The 21,523-nt window shown below is 41.2% G+C and overlaps 1 protein-coding gene across 4 annotated transcripts in view; it reads left to right on the forward strand.

Annotated features, from left to right (window-relative positions):
• The window catches only part of LOC136836408 (uncharacterized), a 200,178-nt gene that overhangs the window by 65,098 nt on the left and 113,557 nt on the right, over nt 1–21,523 (forward strand). The window lies entirely within an intron of this gene.

Here is a 21,523-nt window from a genome sequence, read left to right on the forward strand (position 1 = left end):
AGGGCATAACTCATGAATAAAAGACAAATTAGAGCTGAAAGAAGTTGGACAGTTAAGTAGGAGGAGACTAGAGAAAAAAGATAAAAAGTACTAGGTGGAAAACAGTGGAGTCAGGGGAGAAACCAAGAACTTTTGGTACTATCTACAGTGCGTCTTTTAAAGTGCACAGTAAGCATTATCATGCCAAAAGGAAATTAAATTTAGGTAAATAGTTAAGCTAGTAGAAGAAAATTAACCTTATCAATTTTTTGTTTGCTTTTTTTAGAATAGTGGTGCACAAAAACAGGTTTTGACGTAGGAAAAACCTATGTTTGATAGTCACTGTTGAGTCCTCAAGGAGTTACCTTCCATGGTCTACCAGAGCTCCGTGGTGACCAAACTAACATCAAAGAGTTCTCAGCTAGGTGGTCTTTTTGGTCAGGTATTGTGTCGTAATGATTAACATTATAACACGTGATGGAGTATCCACTAAAAATGGTTTTCTTACCTGTGCCTATAACATTAAAAGCTATGGAAATCACCCTTTACCAGGTCAACAAAAAATGGATCTCTACTTCCATTTTGAATAAGACCCAAGTTGCTCACCAAGCAGCCCCAGCCTTCTGTCCCTTCACTTTCAAAATTATTAATCATGTGAAGACAGGTTTTCAGAATTTGTAGTAATTAAAAACAAGAGACAGTGGCAGAATTAAAACCATCTCCACGGTCATCCCAGTTTTGGGCAATTCAACCAAGAAATGGGCAAATCACCCTTTGCCAGGTCAATGAAAAATGGATCTCTACTTCCATTTTGAATAAGACCCAAGTTGCTCATCAAATAGCCCCATCCTTCTGTCCCTTCACTTTCAAAGTTATTAATCATGTGAAGACAGATTTTCAGAATTTGTGGTGACTAAAAACAGGATACAGTGGCAGAATTAAAACCATGTGCCACGGTCATCCCAGTTTCGGGAAATTCCACAAAGGAATGGGCAATGCTACAACTCCCTTTTGAAAGGAAAAAGCTCCCTCTAGATATATTTACGCAGCAGTTTGGGACCGCTATGAGAAGACTCTCAGAGGGTACAGCCTCATCATAGTTTTATGCTAGGCTCCGACTCCTTAGTATTATTGTAATACTGTATTTGTTTTGTTTTAATTATAATTGTTTACTACTAGTGGCTTGATATGTCAATTGTCCTGGCTTACATTTGGAGGCTACCATTCATTTTAGGACAATTAACTCAGACTAGCCTATACATAACAACTCAATCCTGGGCATAGGCTAAAACAAGTGTAACACACCGGCCTAGGTTAACCCTTTAACGCCAAAGCCCTATTTACAAAAACTTCTCCCGTATGCCGGCGGCGTTCGGTGAGTTAGCAGCACACTTAGTTTTTAAGATTAAGAGTTCATTTTTGGCTCATTTTTTTGTCATTGCCTGAAGTTTAGTATGCAACCATCAGAAATGAAAAAAATCATTATCATATATAAATATTGGAATATATGACAGCGAAAAAAACTCGTATATAATTGTATACAAATCGCTGTAAGCAAAACAGTTAAAGCTAATGAGTTAATTTTTTTAGTTGTATTGTATACTAAATTGCGATGATTTTGGTATATAACAAATTGTAAAACGATCAAAGCAACACAGAGAAAATATTATCACAAAATGATGCATGAATTTAACGCTCGGACGTAAAAAATGTTTTTTCAAAAATTCACCATAAATCGAAATATTGTGCTAGAGACTTCCTGTGTGTTGAAAAATGAAGCTAATTGATTGAATATTACTAGACTGTAAGTGTTTTAGCTTACAATTGCAGTTTTTCGACCATTTCGGTCGAAAGTTAAAGTTGACCAAAAGTCGAATTTTTCTATTTATCGTGATTTATATGGAAATATTTCAAAACTGATAAAAGCTACAACCATGAGTTATTTTTGTTGTATTTTATATGAAATTGCGCACATTTTCATATATAAAACTTTATGTAACGACTAATTTAAAGCTGTGCAAATATTACGACAACGAGACGAAAGAATTTCTGAGATGTTCGGCCGAGTTACAGCGCAGACATAAGGAAAATGTTTTTTTAAAAAATTCACCCTAAATCAAAATATTGTGCTAGAGACTTCCAATTTATTGCAAAATGAAGTTAAACGATTGAATATTACTAGAATGTAAGAGTTTTAGCTTACAATTGCGTTTTTTTACCATTTCGGTCGAGTTAAAGTTGACCGAAGGTTGAAATTTTGGCAGTTATCGTGATTTATGTGAAAATATTTCAAAACTGATAAAAGCTACAACCATGAGCTATTTTCTGTTGTATTCTACATGAAATTGCGCACATTTTCATATATAAAAGTTTATGTAATGTGAGATGTTCGGCCGAGTTACCGCGCGTAGACGTAAGGAAAAAAATTTTTTTTTTTCAGAAATTCACCATAAATCGAAATATTGTGCTAGAGACTTCCAGTTTGTTGCAAAGTGAAGGTACATGATTGAATATTACTAGAATGTAAGAGTTTTAGCTTATAATTGCGTTTTTTTACCATTTCGGTCGAGTTAAAGTTGAGCGAAGGTTGAAATTTTGGCAGTTATCGTGATTTATATGAAAATATTTCAAAACTGATAAAAGCTACAACCATGAGTTATTTTCTGTTGTATTCTACATGAAATTGCGCACATTTCCATATATAAAACTTTATGTAACGACTAATATAAAACAGTGCAAACATTACGACAACGTGTGAAAGAATTTCTGGCGCGGACGTAAGGAAAAAGTTTTTTCAAAAATTCACCATAAATCGAAATATTGTTCTAGAGACTTCCAATTGGTTGCAAAATGAAGGTAAATGATTTAATATTACTAGATCGTAAGAGTTTTAGCTTAAAATTGCGTTTTTTTACCATTTCGGTCGAGTCAAAGTTGACTGAAGGTTAAAATTTTGGCAGTTATCGTGGTTTATATGAAAATATTTCCAAACTGATAAAAGCTACAACCATGGGTTGTATTTTGCTGTATTGTACATGAAATTGCGCACATTTTCATATATAAAACTTTATGTAACGGCTAATATGGAACAGTGCAAAAATTACGACAAAATGACGAAAGAATTTATGACATTTTCGGCTGAGTTACCGCCTGTGCATAAGAAAAAAGTTTTTTTTCAAAAATTCACCATAAATCGAAATATTGTGCTAGAGACTTCCAATTTGTTGCAAAATGAAGGTACATGATTGAATATTACTAGAATGTAAGAGTCTTAGCTTACAATTGCGTTTTTTTACCATTTCGGTCGAGTCAAAGTTGACCGAAGGTTGAAATTTTTTGTAGTCGACGTACGGTACGTCCACTCGGCACCCAACAGACAATTTTAGTCGACGTATGATACGTCCAATAGGCGTTTAAGGGTTAATAAACCCCGGACTACTCTTAGCTGAACTGGTACTTGACATCGTAGACGGACGAATCTTCATTTTGCAGTTAGGGTTGAGGGAAACGCTGATTCCCGCGGGTTGTTTAATGCTTCTTAGTAGGTTACATGGTGTAAACAACTTATTCCTAATGTTCCTTCCATAACTGTTAGAACTGGTTCTTAAATGGGTACTTATACTGGTTCTTGTACAGGTGCCCTATACTGGTTCCCTGTAATATGAATGCCCTATACTGGTTCCCTGTAATACAAAAAGTTCATTTAGGACAGCCATCTTGTGCCAAACAGCGTGCAGTCCTTAGCCTAGGCTATGCTGTACTCATGCCTAACTTAACTCTTACATTACACAGTTAGCCTGGCTTTTCATGCATAAGAGGTGGAATTGGAGTCAAGAATTGATATATATTCATAAAATTATGGAAGAGTATCGCACATCATAGCCTACGGTTGGTGCCACTGCAACCACATGCAAGCTCATCATGTTGCAGTTTACGTAACATTGCCATAACAACTCTTGGTAATTTACTGTTACATCAAGGTAAAGCTACACAAGAACACTATTAAGTGTTATGGCAACATGTACAATATAAACTAAGATATGTGCGTACCTTTTACAAGGGAGAAATATGGCATTTCAAATGAAAATAAGGGAAGCTACATTCCTTTCCCCTCTCAAGTCGCCAAACACATCTTGAACAGTGCGAGTTGAGCTTACGCAACTACGCACTCGGTTGAACTTACGCACTTACGTATGCACACTCGATCATAGACAATCTCAATTTCGAGTGATTAAGTCAACTTATTGATAAGATGAAAACCAATTCGTTTTTCCAGTCCACCAATTATGAAGGGTATTGTCCTTAATTCAAAAGAAGGATTTCCATCATTACATTATAACCCCTACCACCTTGCTGGAAGTTGCCACCAAAAGGCTTCCAGAAGATTCCAGGATAATTTTTGCTGTTGAGGCTAAAAGTCTTAAGAACCTGATGGGAAGCACTCTATAACTTCTTAGAATGGCACATAAAAGGGCAAATGGAAGCATTGGAGGCCTCCATCAAATCACTCTCCAATGTACAGTGTACAATCTTCTGGGGAAAGGGGAATTCAGGAAACAAAGAATCCAAAATTTCCCTCTACCCAACCCCAAAAAAGGCTTGCTTTGACAAAAAATCATATAATCCTTCAGCCACCTCCAAAAGTTTTCCTCAAAAAACAGGTACAGTAGGTGGTCAGAAGGGGCAATTCCCCACAAAGGGACAACAACAACAACAGCAGCAAGGACATCCTTTTTCACAAGGTCCAAAAACCATCTTATAGGGGGAAAAAGGAAAAGCAACATCTGGAATGTCTATCAAAGGGGAAGGCAGAGGAAGGGGCAGATACCAATAGGAATTGTATGGTTGGGGGTTGACTTCAGTGCCATCCAAGAATGGAAGTTTTCCCGGGGGATACAGCATTATTTACGTGCAGAAAGGCGCTTTGTTTCGACACGATATACAAACCGTTGGCCCTTTACATTAGGAATTACTTTCAACGTGGGCTGGAAACGGCCATTAAACTCTTGAGCAAGGTGGTTAGGCAGTAACTACCTCCAGGTAGGTGGGAATACCCGTCTGCCTGGATGTAAACATTCCAGTTCGCTTTCAGCTGTCATGCATTGCAGTCGTGGTTTTGGATCTCTTTGCCTGACTGTCGTTAAGCTCTTTGTTATCCTGGTGGTATCTTTATGTATCTTTGTTTATATATTTGTGATAGCCTTGCATAAGCCGTCATTCCTCTGCGTCTGTGTCTTGGGTTTGACAGCCAAGGGCGTATTTAGAGGGGGCGTAACCAAGTGGTAATGCTTCTCTTTCAGTAGCCCTTCATTTAGATACTGAAGGCGTTCCCATGACTACTTCCTTCCTACTTGTGCTGAGTGTTGTTTTTGCTGCCTGCACTATAGAGAGTTGTGAGGGGGAGATTGTGGGCGTCATTGGTAAGTTCTGCTTCCATGGCGCCCTGGGTGGACTCCCCTCCTTCCTTCTCTGTCCCTTCAAGTTCTTCCTTTTCTCTCCTTCGGTAGAGATATCTTCTCCTTCGCCCACTTCGCTTGCTCGTCGGGCAAAGACCACGAGGAGGGGAGGGGCACGGGCGGTCGGGACGACCGCTTCTAAGGGGCCTCCTCTTGCTGCGTAGGGCAGTTCCCCTCATAGCGAGAGGAGTCTCCCTCTACTAATCATCTTTGCTTTTTCTTTCAGGTTGACAGTGAGCATCACAGGCACAGCAGTAGTTGGCTGGATATCTCGGGGGGATATCTTGCATGAAGGAGTCCCGATGTTCATTTAGAATTGATTTGGGATCAACCACAGTACCTGGTTTTAGTGGCATAGTTCCACGTTGGGATCGTTCTGACTCTGTTCCCGCCGATGTGGATCAATCGCTGTCATTGCTGGCCTTCATGTATGCCATGGCACTGACTGCCTCTGGCGTATCTGTGGTCCATCTGCCCCTGCTGTTTCCTGTGTTATGCATCTGTTAAATCGACGACAGTCTGTGGGCTGCTCTTCCTGGTCTCCTGCCACAGCTGTCCTGATCATTCTTGTCGCTGCTGGTGATGTTCCTGGCCGTTGCTGTAGCTCCTGCCTTCCGAACCTTTTCCATAGCTCCTGCATTGGCTGTCCTGATTGTGCCTGCTGCTTCTCCTGATGGTGGTGTCCTGGGCCGCTTCCATTGTGTTCCTGCCTAGCTGCCCTGAAGTTTACGATGTCCGCCATCCTGTAGAAGATGTGGGAGTGAAGGTGAAGGAAGTAGCCGACGTCATCTTCAACTTATCTTTGATTTCATCTTCTGCTGCCTCATCCATTCCTCTCCCGAGGTTCAAGGGGTTCCTGGGAACCGGACAGACCTGCGTCAGCCGAAGGAGAGGAAAACTGCTTCTTCCTCCTTGATGCCCTTGGATGTCTAGGGACTGCCTCCTTCCTAGGAGGCAGTGGGTCTCTCGTTGGCTCTTCCCAACCTTCAGGTTAGGAAACCAATTCGCATAGCCCTGGGTTGCGTCTCCGGAGCCGCGGCGCTCAGACCTCGGCTTGCAATCCCGTTCCCAGTCCTAGAGGTTCCGCCTCTAAGATGGGGGCTGCTTCGGGCACTCGTTGCGAGCCGCTCCAAGTGCTCGAGATTTGGTGGAATATCGAGTATCCTGATCTGGTCTGGAGAGTACTCTCACTGGCCCAGTTCGGGAGCAGTGCAAGAGAAAGGGCCGAGACACGCAGGTGTCTTAGCTCTTCCTGCCAGCACCACAAGCGCTCCCCAACTGCATACCAGTGCTCAGTCGGGTTCCCAGTCTGGTGTGTTGATCCTTTCGCTTCGAACACCAGAAGAAGCAGGGAAGAGACTCCCTTCGGGAGTCCTGCGGGACTTCTAAGGAACTAACTCTCTTCCAGGAGACAAGTTTCTCTTGTTGGCTCTTCCCGCCCTCGAGCAGGAACCAATTTGCATTCTCCTGTGGGGACTGGCGTTTTGGGAGCCGTGAAAGTACAGCCTGGAGAGGCTGCACCCTCATTACCAGTCTTAGAAGTCTGCTTCTAAGACTGGTTCTGTGCCTGGCTCTTTTCGACCTCTTAGGAATCCGAAAGCAACTGCTCCCAATTTTTGGAAGTCTCGTGGGTTCATCGAATCCTATGAATCACGAGCGCTCTCCTGACGAGAGGCACAGGACGAGAGAAAGTGCCTAGACACCCAAGTAATTTGACATACTTGACAGTTCCACCCTCCCCCATATCTTCAAAGTTTTGGGCAAAAACAGGGTGTGATATTTCTTTGTTTAAAAATTGAAATAATTTACCTTAAAAATGCATAAATGTTGTAATTACAGTATATTATTGTTATATTATTTAATCTTAATAATATTTGAAAATTAGAGCTTATTATTAGGCAAGTCATTTATTTATCATACAAACGTGGTTAGTCCTCACCATCTCCCACGAATTTGTTAAAAAATTCTTGTGCCATCATTCTTTCTCGCTCTCTTATCTCAGAGAGAGAGAGAGAAAAAAAAATACTACTCGCCCTCCTTTTAGTGTATGCAAAGCCCATGAGGCACAAGCTTTGTGATTGGTTAAAATCCCACCCTTCCTGCCAATAGCATGTCGTCAAGGAGGGCGAGAGGGGGAGGAGGGGGTTGTTACAAGTTGTTATTGGCTACTGTCAGTTCTTCCAGCCAGTAGCTTATCGTCATGGAGAGAGGGGGTTACTACGAGCTCTGTTATTGGCTACAGTACTTCTAATCCCTCGAGCCAACATCATCTCATGAAGCCTACATCCAAACAATAAAAAAATTGTCACACAACCGATGATGGGATTTTAGTATATTTTTATGTTTTTATGCAGTGATCCATATTTCTTTGGAGAGAGAGAGAGAGAGAGAGAGAGAGAGAGAGAGAGAGAGAGAGAGAGAGAGAGAGAGAGAGAGAGAGAGAGAGAGAGAGAGAGAGAGAGATGGCCTTACTTAAATCTCAAGAGTGGAATTATTCGGGGAGAGATAGAGAGATATGGGTGGTTGGCCTTACTTAAATCTCAAAAGTGAAATTATTCGTGAATTATTCGGGGAGAGAGAGAGAGGTTGAATGAAGTGATTATATCGGTAAGCACTTTTGTGATTTCACAGGATTTTAATTTAACTTTTATCGATACTTTGCTGTGGTTACCATAATATTAATTATTTTAAAATTAGTAAATAATTTTTCTTCATAAAAAATGTGTTTAGTCATGAAAATAAAAATCAGTAATTAGTGAATATTGCTCTATGAAAAAATCCGCGAATGTGAATTTTCTTCCGTTGTATTTGTTGGACCGAGTCATCCGAAATATTACCATTGAGAATTGTAAGAAAACCTTACTTTTAATCCTTTGGGTGTCTTGAAAACAAGGAGTCCTGGATTTTTATCATTGAGTTTTTCATAATAAAAACCCTTCAAATATTGACCATTCTGCCGTTATGGATGCATATTTCTTCCGATCGGCATCGGACTGACGTCATCCAAAATACCGTCAAAAATCGTAAGAAAACTACTTTTAATCCTTTGGTGGCTTGAAAACAACAAATCCTGCATTTTTATTGAGTTTTTCATTAGGAAAAACCCTCCAAATAGACCATTCTGCCGTTTTGGATGCATATTTCCTCCGATTGTCGTCGGACTGGTGTCGTCCAAAATACCCTCGAAAATCGTAAGAAAACCTTACTTATAATCCTTTGGGTTCTTGAAAACAGTGTATCCTGCATTTATATTGAAATTTGACCATTATACTATTCTGGAGCCATATTTCTTCTGTCGGATTGGCGTTGTCATCGTCGTAAACCTGGAACATGTGTTGTAACTCAGGAAATAATGTTTTTATGAATACAGTATATTTGAAAAGCGTCGTAAACTCGGAACGTCGTAAGCTGAGCCCGTCGTAACCCAGAGACTGTCTGTATATAAGTAACTAATCCAGTAATTAGCTAAGAGTTTCTACTCAAATGGCAGCTTAAATCTTGCAATTCGCGGTAGCGATTCTTTTGTTTTATGAAAGTGACAAAACCCTGCCCACTTTCAGGTAAGATAGAGGAACAACTAAGCTAATAGATCAATTTGTTTCTGCTGCTTGTATTGTCCACACACCATGCTGACTAAGCAGCTTGGTTTTTACAAATGTTCTTCCCACCCAGTGAAGTATTTTTTGTATGGTAGCCTTTCGGCATTGTTTTTTCCCTGATTTGACTTTATTACTGACTGTGACTTTTAGCTAGTTAGTATGTCAGACACTAGCTCTTCTAATTTCCAGTATTGCAGCAAAGGCTGCAATACCTGGTTAACAAAAGTTACCTATGACTCTCATACCCTGTTTACAAATTGCAGAGGGCAATTTTGTACCATTGATTTGAAGTGCGACGAATGCAGGGATTGGGATGAACGTAAATGGAAGACCTTGACTTCTCATTTAAATAAATTGAAGAGAGATCGCAAGAGGAAGGCAGCCACTAAAGCCGGCGAGAAATTAGGTAGTCAGATGACTCCTAAATCTAGTAATGTAGATATTCCTGCTATATCTCCTCCAATTGTTCCTGTTTCCCCTGTATCAGTACATACTCCTAGACAACCTACTCCTGCTCCTGACTTTCACACTTCTGAACCCAATCACTTTGCCAACATGGAAAATAAATTTGAACAGAATTAATATGGTGGTAGGTATAATAGCCCAGTTATGGCCATTGATGTGTGTCCTTATGGATAAGTTCGATAAGAAAAGTGAAAGTGAAGTGTTGGTGGAGGTGGCTGTTCGTCCTGCTGATTCTCCTAGGCATCGGTCACTGCCATACTCCCCTGAACCAGGGAGGAGGCATACCATTAGCCTAAGGGAGGTCAGTGGGGTTGGCCCACGACCAGTCACCCCCTCAGACCAGCCTGTTGCATCTCAGGTTGCTTCAAGAGACAGCCGCTGAAAAGGCGTCTTGGATGTGCATCAGCTCTCATCTAGTTCGGGAGATTCTTTACTGTACCGAAGGCACCAATGGTGTTTTCCCGACAAGTCACGTCCCTTGAAGAGGTGTTCTTCTTCCAAGGATCTAGCTCCTCGACTTCCCAGCAAAAGGTTGAGGGAGCCTCCTCTTAGTCCTCGGCCCTCTTGCAGTAAGTTGGACAGCCCTGAATGCTTCTCCTCTCCTGGACGCCAGGAATGAGTATTTAGTCACTCCCCTTCGTCCAAGAAGTGTCTTCTTTCTGACTCCAAGCGCCCTGCTTCTAGTGTGCAAGGAAGTTCTTTGTCTAAACGCCCGGATTTGTCCGAGTACCTTGTGCTGGATGAGCGTTTTTCTTGCCAGTGCTCAGTAGTAGCAGAGTGCCATATATTACCTGAACGCCTACCTTCGACTAAACGTCCTGACTCAGCCAAGCTTCTTGAAGTGCCCAAGCACCCTGTAGCACCCGAGTTCCCTGATGCATCCACTCACTCTAGAGCTCTAACACGTCGTCGTGCATCTTCTCCTCCGCCTGCTGCCAGTGCCTCGCAGGAACCAGCCAGTATTTTGACGTTGGCTTCTAAGCTTCAAACGCCAGTTTTGTCCAGTTCGGTGACAAATTGTCAGTCTGCTTCAAGTTTGGATCCAGCTTTAGCTCCTCTTCAATGCAAGTTGGATAACATTCTGCAACTTCTTCACGGACCATCTACTGCTAAGGCACCTCCATTGGATGCTCCCTTGTCTCTGGTTTCATCTGAAGAATAGGATTTCGATCAAGATTCTCCAATGACTCCTTACATGTCACTTCTGAAGTTTTACTCCAGAATTTCTCAGATTTCTTTTTGCCTGCGACTCCTTCATCCCTGGCTTCATCTTACATGATGAGTAGTCAGCCTTGGGACACTGCTGGACTCCCCAAGTTGGTTCTCTCGTCCTCATCCAAGATGACCCTTAGTGCAGTGGAGAACTGGCTTTCCAAAAAGTGGGAGCAGGGGAAGGCCTGCTTTAGTGTCCCTCCTTCTCGTCTTTCTAGGTCTCGCTACTTATCTTACGCTACTGGGGAAGCTCCTTCCTTGGGAGTGGCTGTCTCCTCCCAGGGGGACTTCTCTGGTCTCAATGATGCAGGCTGAAGATCCGCTCTACAATCAGCGAAGGTATTCTTTTCAGCACAAGAGATGGACCACCTCCTGAAAAGTCTTTTTAAGACTTTTGAAGGGTTAAGTTTCATGGACTGGTGTTAGCTGCTCTTGCCAAGAAAGTTCAAGAGCCATTGTTTCCCTCTGATTACTCTTTGGAACTTCTCGGTTTTCTCTCCTGCTTCGCTATACGCAATGGGCATGCTCAAGAAGAGGGAACTTTGGGTTTCCTTTACGTCTGAAGGTGTTACTTCATCCCAAAAGTCAGCACTTTTATTTTCTCCACTGGACAAGCATCATCTTTTCCCACAGACAACCATTAGTGAGATTGTTTCTAGCTTGCTTAAGAAGTCTACCCAGGATCTTCTGACAGTCGATGAAGCAACAGAGAGATTGGTCAGCAGTACCCACCATTACTTCTTCTCCTCTGCTGTCTAGGCCCGGTCGTGGTGGGCAGGCAGAGATCTCAATCTAGGCCCAGAGGATCAGTTAGGTTCACACCTGAACCATCAAGAAGTCATCAACTAAACCTTCCGCCTGCAAGTGAGACCTCAGTCCTTCATGGCCCAATGGGTGCTAGGCTCCTTCTCTTCTGGGAGAGATGGATTTCAAGAGGGGCAGACCAGTGGGTAGTTGAAGTACTCGAGGGTTATTCTATCCCCTTCAGGGAGAAGCCTCCCTTGAGCAACACCCCCATTGCCTTGACAGCTTACTCTGAAGGAACGGAGAGGTATTTGGCCCTCTCAGAGGAGGTTTCCCTCTCTCATCAGCAAGAAGACCATAGAACTAGTCACGAACTCCAAGTCGAAGGGGTTTTATAATCGACTCTTCGTAGTGCCCAAGTCTTCAGGGGGTTGGAGACCGGTGCTCAACGTGAGTCCTCAGCATGAGTCCTGTGAATGCCTTCATAGAGAAGACAAAATTCAATATGGAGACAACACAGTCGGTTCTTGCTTCCATCTGTCAGGGGGATTGGATGATCTCCCTAACATGCAGGACGTATATTTTTGTATCCCTGTTCGTGAGGATTCAATAAAATACCTCAGGTTTGTCTTCAGGTGCCAAGTTTATCAGTTCAGAGCTCTTTGTTTCGGCCTTTCGACTGCCCCACAAGTTTTTACGAGGGTATTTGCTCCCTTGGTAGGTTGGCTTCATCTAGCAGCGGTAAAGATCTTGCTTTATTTAGATGACTGGCTACTTCACTCTCCTATGAAGGATCAGCAGATTTGCATGACTCAAGATTTAGGACTTTTATTGAATCTCCAGAAATCTCAACTAATTCCCACTCAGAGAATTCTCTATTTGGGGATCCTGATAGACTCTCGGAGTTTTCAGAGCTTGCCATCCCCCAAGAGAATGGAGGACTGTTTAAATAAGGTGGACCTGTTTCTCGCCCTTCATTCATGCAAAGCAACTCAGTGGATGAGTCTTTTAGGCACACTGGCCTCATCGGAGCAGTTTGTAAGACTGGGGAGACTGCACATGAGGCTGCTACAGTTTTACCTGAAAGCCTGCTGGGATTGGAAGGTACATCAAGATCTTCACTCCTCTCCTAGCAGAGATAAAGGAGGACCTGCAGTGGTGGAAGTCAGAATGAAGATTGACAGAGGGGAAAATCTCTTCTCCCAGTGAGCCCCGACCCAGACTTCCCTGATGTGTCGGATCTGGATTGGGAGCACTCCTCAGGAACCGAGAAATCTCGGGGATTTGATCCCCAAAGGAGAAACAGCTTTACATTAACCTACAAGAATTGAAAGTTGTTCACCTGGGTCTCAGTTATTTTGCAACAAGTGTGCAACAAGACAATCACACTACATGCAGACAGCACCACAGACTTGGCCTACATAAGACATCAAGGGGGAATGCACTCATTCTCCCTGTGCAAGGTAGCAAGAGATCTGTTGTGCTGGACGGACCAGAACCAAACCCAGTTAGTCACAAGATTTATCCAAGGCAAATGCAGTGTCCTAGCGGATGATGGCATGTACGTTAGACAGTTGGGTTTGCCACAACCTTTGGAGATTATCGGGACAACCGCCCTAGACTTGTTTGCAACTTCTTGGAATCACAGTCTACCTGTGTTCTGCTCCCCTGCTCCCGACCCTCTCACATGGGCAACAGATGCGATGATACAGGATTGGTCAAATCTGGACCTGTAACCTTTTCCACCCTTAGGAATGATAAGGAAAGTTCTCAAGAAGTTCTGCTCTCATAGCAATGTAAAGACGACTCTGGTGGCCCCCTTTTGGCTGCAGAAGGAATGGTTCCCAGACCTTCTGGATCTCCTCATAAAGCTTTCCAAGGCTCCTCCCTGCTATTCCAAGTCTTCTCAGACAACCGCAATGCAGGATTTTCCACCAAAGCCTGTCCACTCTGGCCCTGAAAGGCTATCGACTGCCAGTAGACTTATCTGAGCTAAAGGATTTTTGCGATCAGCAGCGGAGACCATTGCCAAATGTAGACGTGCCTCATCCAACAAGCTCTACCAGGCAAAGGAAGTGTTTTAGGACCTGGTGCAGAAGAAATGGAGTTCCATCTTCTCAGACATCTGTCCCTCAAATAGCGGATTTTCTTCTTTACTTGAGGTGTTCTCTAGGAAGGTCTTCTTCCACCATACAAGGCTACAGAGCAATGCTCAGCTCTGTTTTCCATCACAGAGGCCTCAACATTTCTAATCAGGATATTTTGGACCTGATTAAGTCATCATGATCTAGAAAGGAGGAGAATTTCACTTGAATCTAGATGTGTTGCATAAGTGGTTATCAAGTGAGCTCTTCAAACACATGCACTCTTCCTCTCAGAGGAATTTACCTATGAAGATTATTTTTCTTTTAGTGCTGGTCACTACGAAGAGAGTAAGTGAAATTCAAGCGATTGACAGAAGGATCGGCTTTTCAAACCGAGACGCAGTCTGTTCCTTCTTATTAAGTTTTTTGGCAAAGAACGAGACCCTTCACGCCCTTGGCATTGTTCTTTCACCATTAAGAACCTGTCTGAGATTTTAGGCACAGAAGAGGAGGAAAGAGTACTTTGCCCGGTGAGAGCCCTCAGGTACTACCTGCGCTGAACTGAGAAAATTAGAGGGCAGTTTTCTAATTTGTGGTGCTCAGTCAAAAATCCCTCTAGACCTTTATCTAAGAATGCCATTTCCTTCTTTTTGAGGGATCTTATTATTGAATCTCACTCTCAAGTGGAGGAAGATGACTGGAAAGTCATGAAAGTTGAAGCTCATGATGTAAGGGTAGTCACTACATTAGTAGCTTTCAAGCACAATCTTTCCTTATCCTCCATTCTTCAAGCAACATACTGGCGAAGCAAATTGGTGTTTGCAATGCACTATCTGCTGGACATGGAAACTGTTTATGAAAACTGCAGTGCCCTAGGACCAGTGTCTTAGGATAGTGATGGGTGAAGAAGTGTAGGAAGTATCCCTTCCTGTGTATTTAACTCTTCACCCTGTTCGTGGTGTCAAGTTCTGGGGAAGCCTTGTGGGTACAAGAGTGGAGCGCCCATCAGTTTTTTGGTGTGGGTAGTGGTCATGTTATTTTATGGTGTAGGTAATTCTATTGCTGGTTTTTTTTATTTGTTTATTTTTTTTTGGTACTGCACCTTGGGCAGGGGCAATGATATTAGTTTTGTTGACCTTCGGTATTCACCTTCATTACAAAATTCCTGCTGTATGTTCCGTCAGCCTTCGGAGCACTCCTTCACTGCAGACTATCCCACTTTCATAGAGACGACTATGGCTGTACTGTCATGTCTCTACAGGTTGAGATGAGTGCCAACCAGAGGCAGTAATTATATGCACAGCTCTCTCACCAAGTAAGGAAACAACTAACATTGTCTCAATGTTTGCGTATTTTAGGTCATTAACTTTTCATATGTAGATTGTTATTTTTAAGTATGTAACTTACCCAGTAGTTACATTGCTATTGTTTCAAAACCGAACGTCAGCTAGAATTCAAAATTTGCGACAGCAACAACAAAAAACAATATGGCGGCTAGGAGATACCTCCTCTACCCACTGGTGGAAGAGTGAGGAACTACCTTAACACAAAACTTCAGCCATTTCTGCCAGCTTGTGCTATACACACCTGTTTGCAGCAGCTGCTAGAATTCAGGAATATTCTGCTTTTGGAAGTTGGTGATGTACTTAGTGTTTTGTCTTCAATATTTAGTTAGGACAAGCAGTTACATCATTTCTAGTTTGTGTTATTTTAGCTACCCTCTTCTCTTTGCAGTATGTCAGACTCGAGCTCAGGTAAGATCAGGTTAATTAGAGTTTGCAGCAAAGGTTTGGCAAAAGTAGGTTAGCTAAAGAGATTTATGATGCACGTACTGTTTGCGCAGCTTGTAGAGGTCAGGACTGTAACCTGGATTTGACATGATGAATGTAGAGATTGGGATGAAGGGAAGTTGAAGATTTATTCAAGCAGGATAAAAAAGTTAGATTCTGATGGGAAATGGAAAGCTGCAGTTAGAGCTTCCTCTAAGGAAGTAGATAATCAGGATCATGAACTTTTCATTTCTCCCATTAACACCCCTCCTGTTAACCCTTAAATGCCGAGCCTCTATTTACGAAAGTGTCTGCCGTATGCTGGCGGCGTTCAGGAGTTAGCGCCGAAGCGGAAAAAAAGTTTTTTTTTTTTAAATCACAGCACGCCTAGTTTTTAAGATTAAAGAGTTAATTTTTGGCTCCTTTTTTGACATTGCCTTAAGTTTAGTATGCAACCATCAGAAATGAAAAAAATATTATCACCTATAAATATTGAAATATATGACAGCGCCAAAAAAAATTTCATATATAATTGTATACAAATCACGCTGTGAGCAAAATGGTTAAAGCTAATGAGTTATTTGTTTTTTTGTATTGTACACTAAATTGTGATGATTTTTGTATATAACAAATTGTAAAACGATCAAAGCAACACAGAGAAAATATTATAACAAAGTGATGCAGGAATTCGTAACGCGTGGACGTAAAAAAGTTTTTTCAAAAATTCACCATAAATCAAAATATTGTGCTAGAGACTTCCCGTTTTTTTGCAAAATGAAGGTAATTGACTGAATATTACTAGACTGTAAGTGTTTTAGCTTACAATTGCGTTTTTCGACCATTTTGTCGTGTTAAAGTTGACGGAAGGTCAAATTTTTTCTATTTATCGTGATTTATTTGAAAATATTTCAAAACTGATAAAAGCTACAACCATGAGTTATTATTTTGTTGTATTCTACATGAAATTGCGCACATTTTCATATATAAAACTTTATATAACGACTAATATAAAACGGTGCAAACATTACGACAAAGTGATGAAAGAATTTCTGAGATGTTTGGCCGAGTTACCGCGCGGACGTAAGGAAAAAGTTTTTTTCAAAAATTCACCATAAATCAAAATATTGTGCTAGAGACTTCCAATATGTTGCAAAATGAAGGTAAATGATTGAATATTACTAGAATGTAAGAGTTTTAGCTTACAATTGCGTTTTTCGACCATTTTGGTCGAGTCAAAGTTGACCTAAGGTTGAAATTTTGGCACTTATTGTGATTTATATGAAAAAATATTTCAAAACTGATAGAAGCTACAACCATGTGTTATTTTTTGTTGTATTCTACATGAAATTGCACACATTTTCATATATAAAACTTTATGTAACGACTAATATAAAATGGTGCAAACATTACGACAAAGTGACAAAAGAATTTCTGAGATGTTCGGGAGTTATCACGCAGAGATGTAAGGAAAAAGTTTTTTTTTTTAAATTCACCATAAATCGAAATATTGTGCTAGAGACTTCCAATTTGTTGCAAAATGAAGGTAAATGATTCAATATTACTAGAATGTAAGAGTTTTAGCTTATAATTGCATTTTTCTACCATTTCGGTCGAGTCAAAGTTGAGCGAAGGTTGAAATTTTGGCACATCGTGATTTATATGAAAATATTTCCAAACTGATAAAAGCTACAACCATGGGTTGTTTTTTGTTTTATTTTACATGGAATTGCGCACATTTTCATATATAAAACTTTATGCAATGGCTAATATAAAACGGTGCAAAAATTACGACAAAATGACGAAAGAATTTCCGAGATGTTCAGCCAAGTTACCGCGCGGACGTTAGGAAAAAGTTTTTTTCAAAAATTCACCATAAATCGAAATATTGTGCTAGAGACTTCCAATTTGTTGCAAAATGAAGGTAAATGATTGAATATTACTAGAATGTAAGAGTTTTAGCTTACAATTGCGTTTTTCGACCATTTCGGTCGAGTCAAAGTTGAGAAAAGGTTGAAATTTTGGCAGTTATCGTGATTTATATGAAAATATTTCAAAACTGATAGAAGCTACAACCATGAGTTATTTTTTGTTGTATTGTACATGAAATTGTGCACATTTTTATATATAAAACTTTATGTAATGACTAATATAAAATGGTGCAAACATTACGACAAAGTGACGAAAGAATTTCCGAGATGTTCGGCCGAGTTACTGCGCGCTGACGTAAGGAAAATGTTTTCTTAAAAAATTCACCATAAATCGAAATATTGTGCTAGAGACTTCCAATTTGTTGCAAAATGAAGGTAAATGATTGAATATTACTAGAATGTAAGAGTTTTAGCTCAAAATTGCATTTTTCGACCATTTCGGTCAAGTCAAATTTGAGCGAAGGTTGAAATTTTGGCACTTATTGTGATTTATATGAAAATATTTCAAAACTGATAGAAGCTACAACCATGAGTTGTTTTTTTGCTGTATTCTACATGAAATTGCGCACATTTTCATATATAAAACTTTATGTAACGACTAATATGAAATGGTGCAAACATTACAACAAAGTGACAAAAGAATTTCCGAGATGTTCGGCCGAGTTACCGCGCGCAGACATAAGGAAAAAGTTTTTTCAAAAATTCACCATAAATCGAAATATTGTGCTAGAGACTTCCAATTTGTTGCAAAATGAAGGTAAATGATTGAATATTACTGGAATGTAAGAGTTTTAGCTTTCAATTGCGTTTTTCGACAATTTCGCTCGAGTCAAAGTTGAGCGAAGGTTGAAATTTTGGCAGTTATCGTGATTTATATGAAAATATTTCCAAACTGATAAAAGCTACAACCATGAGTTGTTTTTTTGTTGTATTCTACATGAAATTGCACACATTTTCATATATAAAACTTTATGTAACGGCTAATATTAAAACGGTGCAAACATTTGATAAAAGAATTTCTGAGATGCTCGGTCGAGGTACTGATTGCGGAATGGACTTAAGGAAAATGTTTTTTCAAAAATTCACCATAAATCGAAATATTGTGCTAGAGACTTCCAATTTGTTGCAGAATGAAGGTAAATGATTGAATATTACTAGAATGTAAGAGTTTTAGCTTACAATTGCATTTTTCGACCGTTTCGGTCGAGTCAAATTTGAGCGAAGGTTGAAATTTTGGCACTTATCGTGATTTATATGAAAATATTTCAAAACTGATAGAAGCTACAACCATGAGTTGTTTTCTTGCTGTATTCTACATGAAATTGCGCACATTTTCATATATAAAACTTTATGTAACGACTAATATGAAATGGTGCAAACATTACAACAAAGTGACAAAAGAATTTCCGAGATGTTCGCCGAGTTAGTCTGGCAAGACATAAGGAAAAAGTTTTTTTCAAAAATTCACCATAAATCGAAATATTGTGCTAGAGACTTCCAATTTGTTGCAAAATGAAGGCAAATGATTGAATAGTACTGGAATGTAAGAGTTTTAGCTTTCAATTGCGTTTTTTCGACAATTTCGCTCGAGTCAAAGTTGAGCATTAAGGTTGAAATTTTGGCAGTTATCGTGATTTATATGAAAATATTTCCAAACTGATAAAAGCTACAACCATGAGTTGTTTTTTTGTTGTATTCTACATGAAATTGCACACATTTTCATATATAAAACTTTATGTAACGGCTAATATAAAACGGTGCAAACATTACGACAAAGTGACGAAAGAATTTCCGAGATGTTCGGTCGAGGTACAGCGTGGACTTAAGGAAAATGTTTTCTTCAAAAATTCACCATAAATCAAAATATTGTGCTAGAGACTTCCAATTTGTTGCAAAATGAAGGTAAATGATTGAATATTACTAGAATGTAAGAGTTTTAGCTTACAATTGCGTTTTTCGACCATTTCGGTCGAGTCAAAGTTGACTGAAGGTTGAAATTTTTTGTAGTCGACGTACGGTACGTCCGCTCGTCACCCGACAGACAATTTTAGTCGACTAACGGTACTTCCAGTCGTCGTTTAAGGGTTAATCAACCTGTTCCTTCGCCTGGTTTCTGCTCACCTGAACCCGATGCCATGACCAGCCTCAAAGCCTGTATGAACATAAAATTTTTGTTAATGCTTCAAGCTGTTGAGAAGTTGGGATCCCCTGTAAAATCTTAGAGGATAAAGTGACGACTGTTAGTGTTTGTGAAGTGGAGGAGGTGGCTATTCGGCCCAATCATGCTCCTAGGCAAGGGTCCCTGCTAGACTTCCCATCCTGTGGGAGGAAGCATACTGGAGGCCCAAGGGAGGCAAATGGGGTTTGCTCCCGGGTAGTCGCCCCCTCAGGCGGATCTGATGTCGACTCCCAGACCACTAGGGAGCGACATTTGAAAGGGTCTCCAGAGAGGAGTTTGCGAACATATCGAGTTCGGGAGAGTTCACCCAGGCGCCAATGGTCTTTTTCGGGCAAGTCTCACCCTCTTAAAAGGTCTTGTGGTGTCTCGCCTGAGGCAGTACCTAAGAAGCGAACACTTGTTCATGCTTTTCATTCCCCTGGTTGTAGTCGGTGGGAGGCTCCGGAGGTTTTTTTGCCTTCCCGAGATGGGGAGGGAGCACCGGAGTTGACTCCAAGGCGCCGATTAACTTCTGCTAAGTATAGTAAGAGGATTTCACTTGATGTGGAGGTGCAAAAGCAGTCGTTTCGACCGGATGATGAAGAGGAGGTAGCGTGTGAGCGCCAGTATCAGGAGAAGCGCATTCTTGTGCTTGAAGCTTTGACTCATTTGTTGGCGCCAACTCGCCTCTTGTCTGCCAGACGCTTGGGTTCTCTAACACGTATTTCTGAGCAGGAAGTTCAGGACCTTTTGGCGATTTCCATTCAAGCGAAGTTGGGTAAGATTTTGGGTTTTATGCAACCCACTCAGAACAAGTCTCGTTCCCTGGTAGTTGTTTCCCCTACACATTTGGACAAGGAAGCAGACGAAGAAGGCAATGAGGAAATAGAACAGGAGAGTCACAATTCCACCGCTTACAAGAAGCTTTTGAAATTCTTTGTTGAGAGTTTTCCAGATTCGTTCTCTCATGTAGCGCCTTCCTCTCTGAACTCTTCTCTCTCGAGTTATTGGAAGAAGAGTGGTTAGCAACTTACGAAGATTGTTTTGTCTTTTTCGGCATGGAAAGCACTAAAAGGGATCAATGCTTGGCTCTTTAAGAAGAGGGAGCAGGGCAAGACTATCTTCTGTTTTCCTCCTTCCAGACTGACGTCTCGGAGACAACTCTGCTACGAGACCAGGAAGCCTTCTCCAGTTCCTGCCTCCTCCCAGGGAGACTTCTTGGGGCTTATTGACGTTTCGAGACGTTCAGCTTTTAATTCAGCGAAGGTTATGCTTTCTACGCTCGAACTGGATTACCTGTTGAAGCACATCTTTCGTATTTTTGAGGTGGTCAGTTTTTTTGGACTAGTCCATTGGAGCGTTGGGCCGCAAGATTTCTGCATGTTCTTCTGTGGATGAGGAGACGTTTACGGATGTCTCAGAAATCCTTAACGTTTTAGATCAAGGAGTTATCGACGCTGCTTCAGGACTGACTTCTATGTTTTCTTTAGGCGTCCTTAAGAAGAGAGAATTACGGTGTTCTTTCCTTATGAAGGGAGTGTCAAGAATTCAGAGGTCGGCCCTGTTGTTTGCACTCTTAATAAGAAGAGGAGCTGTTAGTGGAGATTTCTTTGACTCTTCAGAATAAATCTACGTAAGATTTCATGGCTCAGTCCTCCAAAAGACCAAGAGATAGAGAGACTTCTGTTGCTTTGCCAGTTGTACGTCTGACTTCGTCTTCTTGCGTCGTCATCTTCGCATGGAGTGCCCTTTCGAGGTAGAGGAGGTTTTAGAGGATTGGCAAATTCTAGAGGAAGAACAAGGGTCCCTCTTAGATCAATTAAGAAAGTTCCCCAGTCTGCCAACAAGAAGTGAGAAGCACATCCTCTGTACACCAGTTTTGGAGGTGTTGGAGAGAGAGGAGCAGAGAGCTGGGTTGTGGAGACTGGGAAGGGTTACCGTATTCCTTTTGTGGTTCAGCCCCCTCCCCTTTCGAGGGTACCGATAGCTTTGACAGCTTACTTAGGTGATTCAAAGAAATCATTGGCGCTTTCCGAAGAGGTGTTATCCCTGTTAGACAAGAGAGATGTAGGAGCAGTGGAAGATCAGAGCTGTCTGGGCTTCTACAATTGCTTGCTTTTAGTTCCCAA

Source organism: Macrobrachium rosenbergii, chromosome 56, assembly GCF_040412425.1.
Source record: "Macrobrachium rosenbergii isolate ZJJX-2024 chromosome 56, ASM4041242v1, whole genome shotgun sequence".
NCBI classification, from domain to species: domain Eukaryota; kingdom Metazoa; phylum Arthropoda; class Malacostraca; order Decapoda; family Palaemonidae; genus Macrobrachium; species Macrobrachium rosenbergii.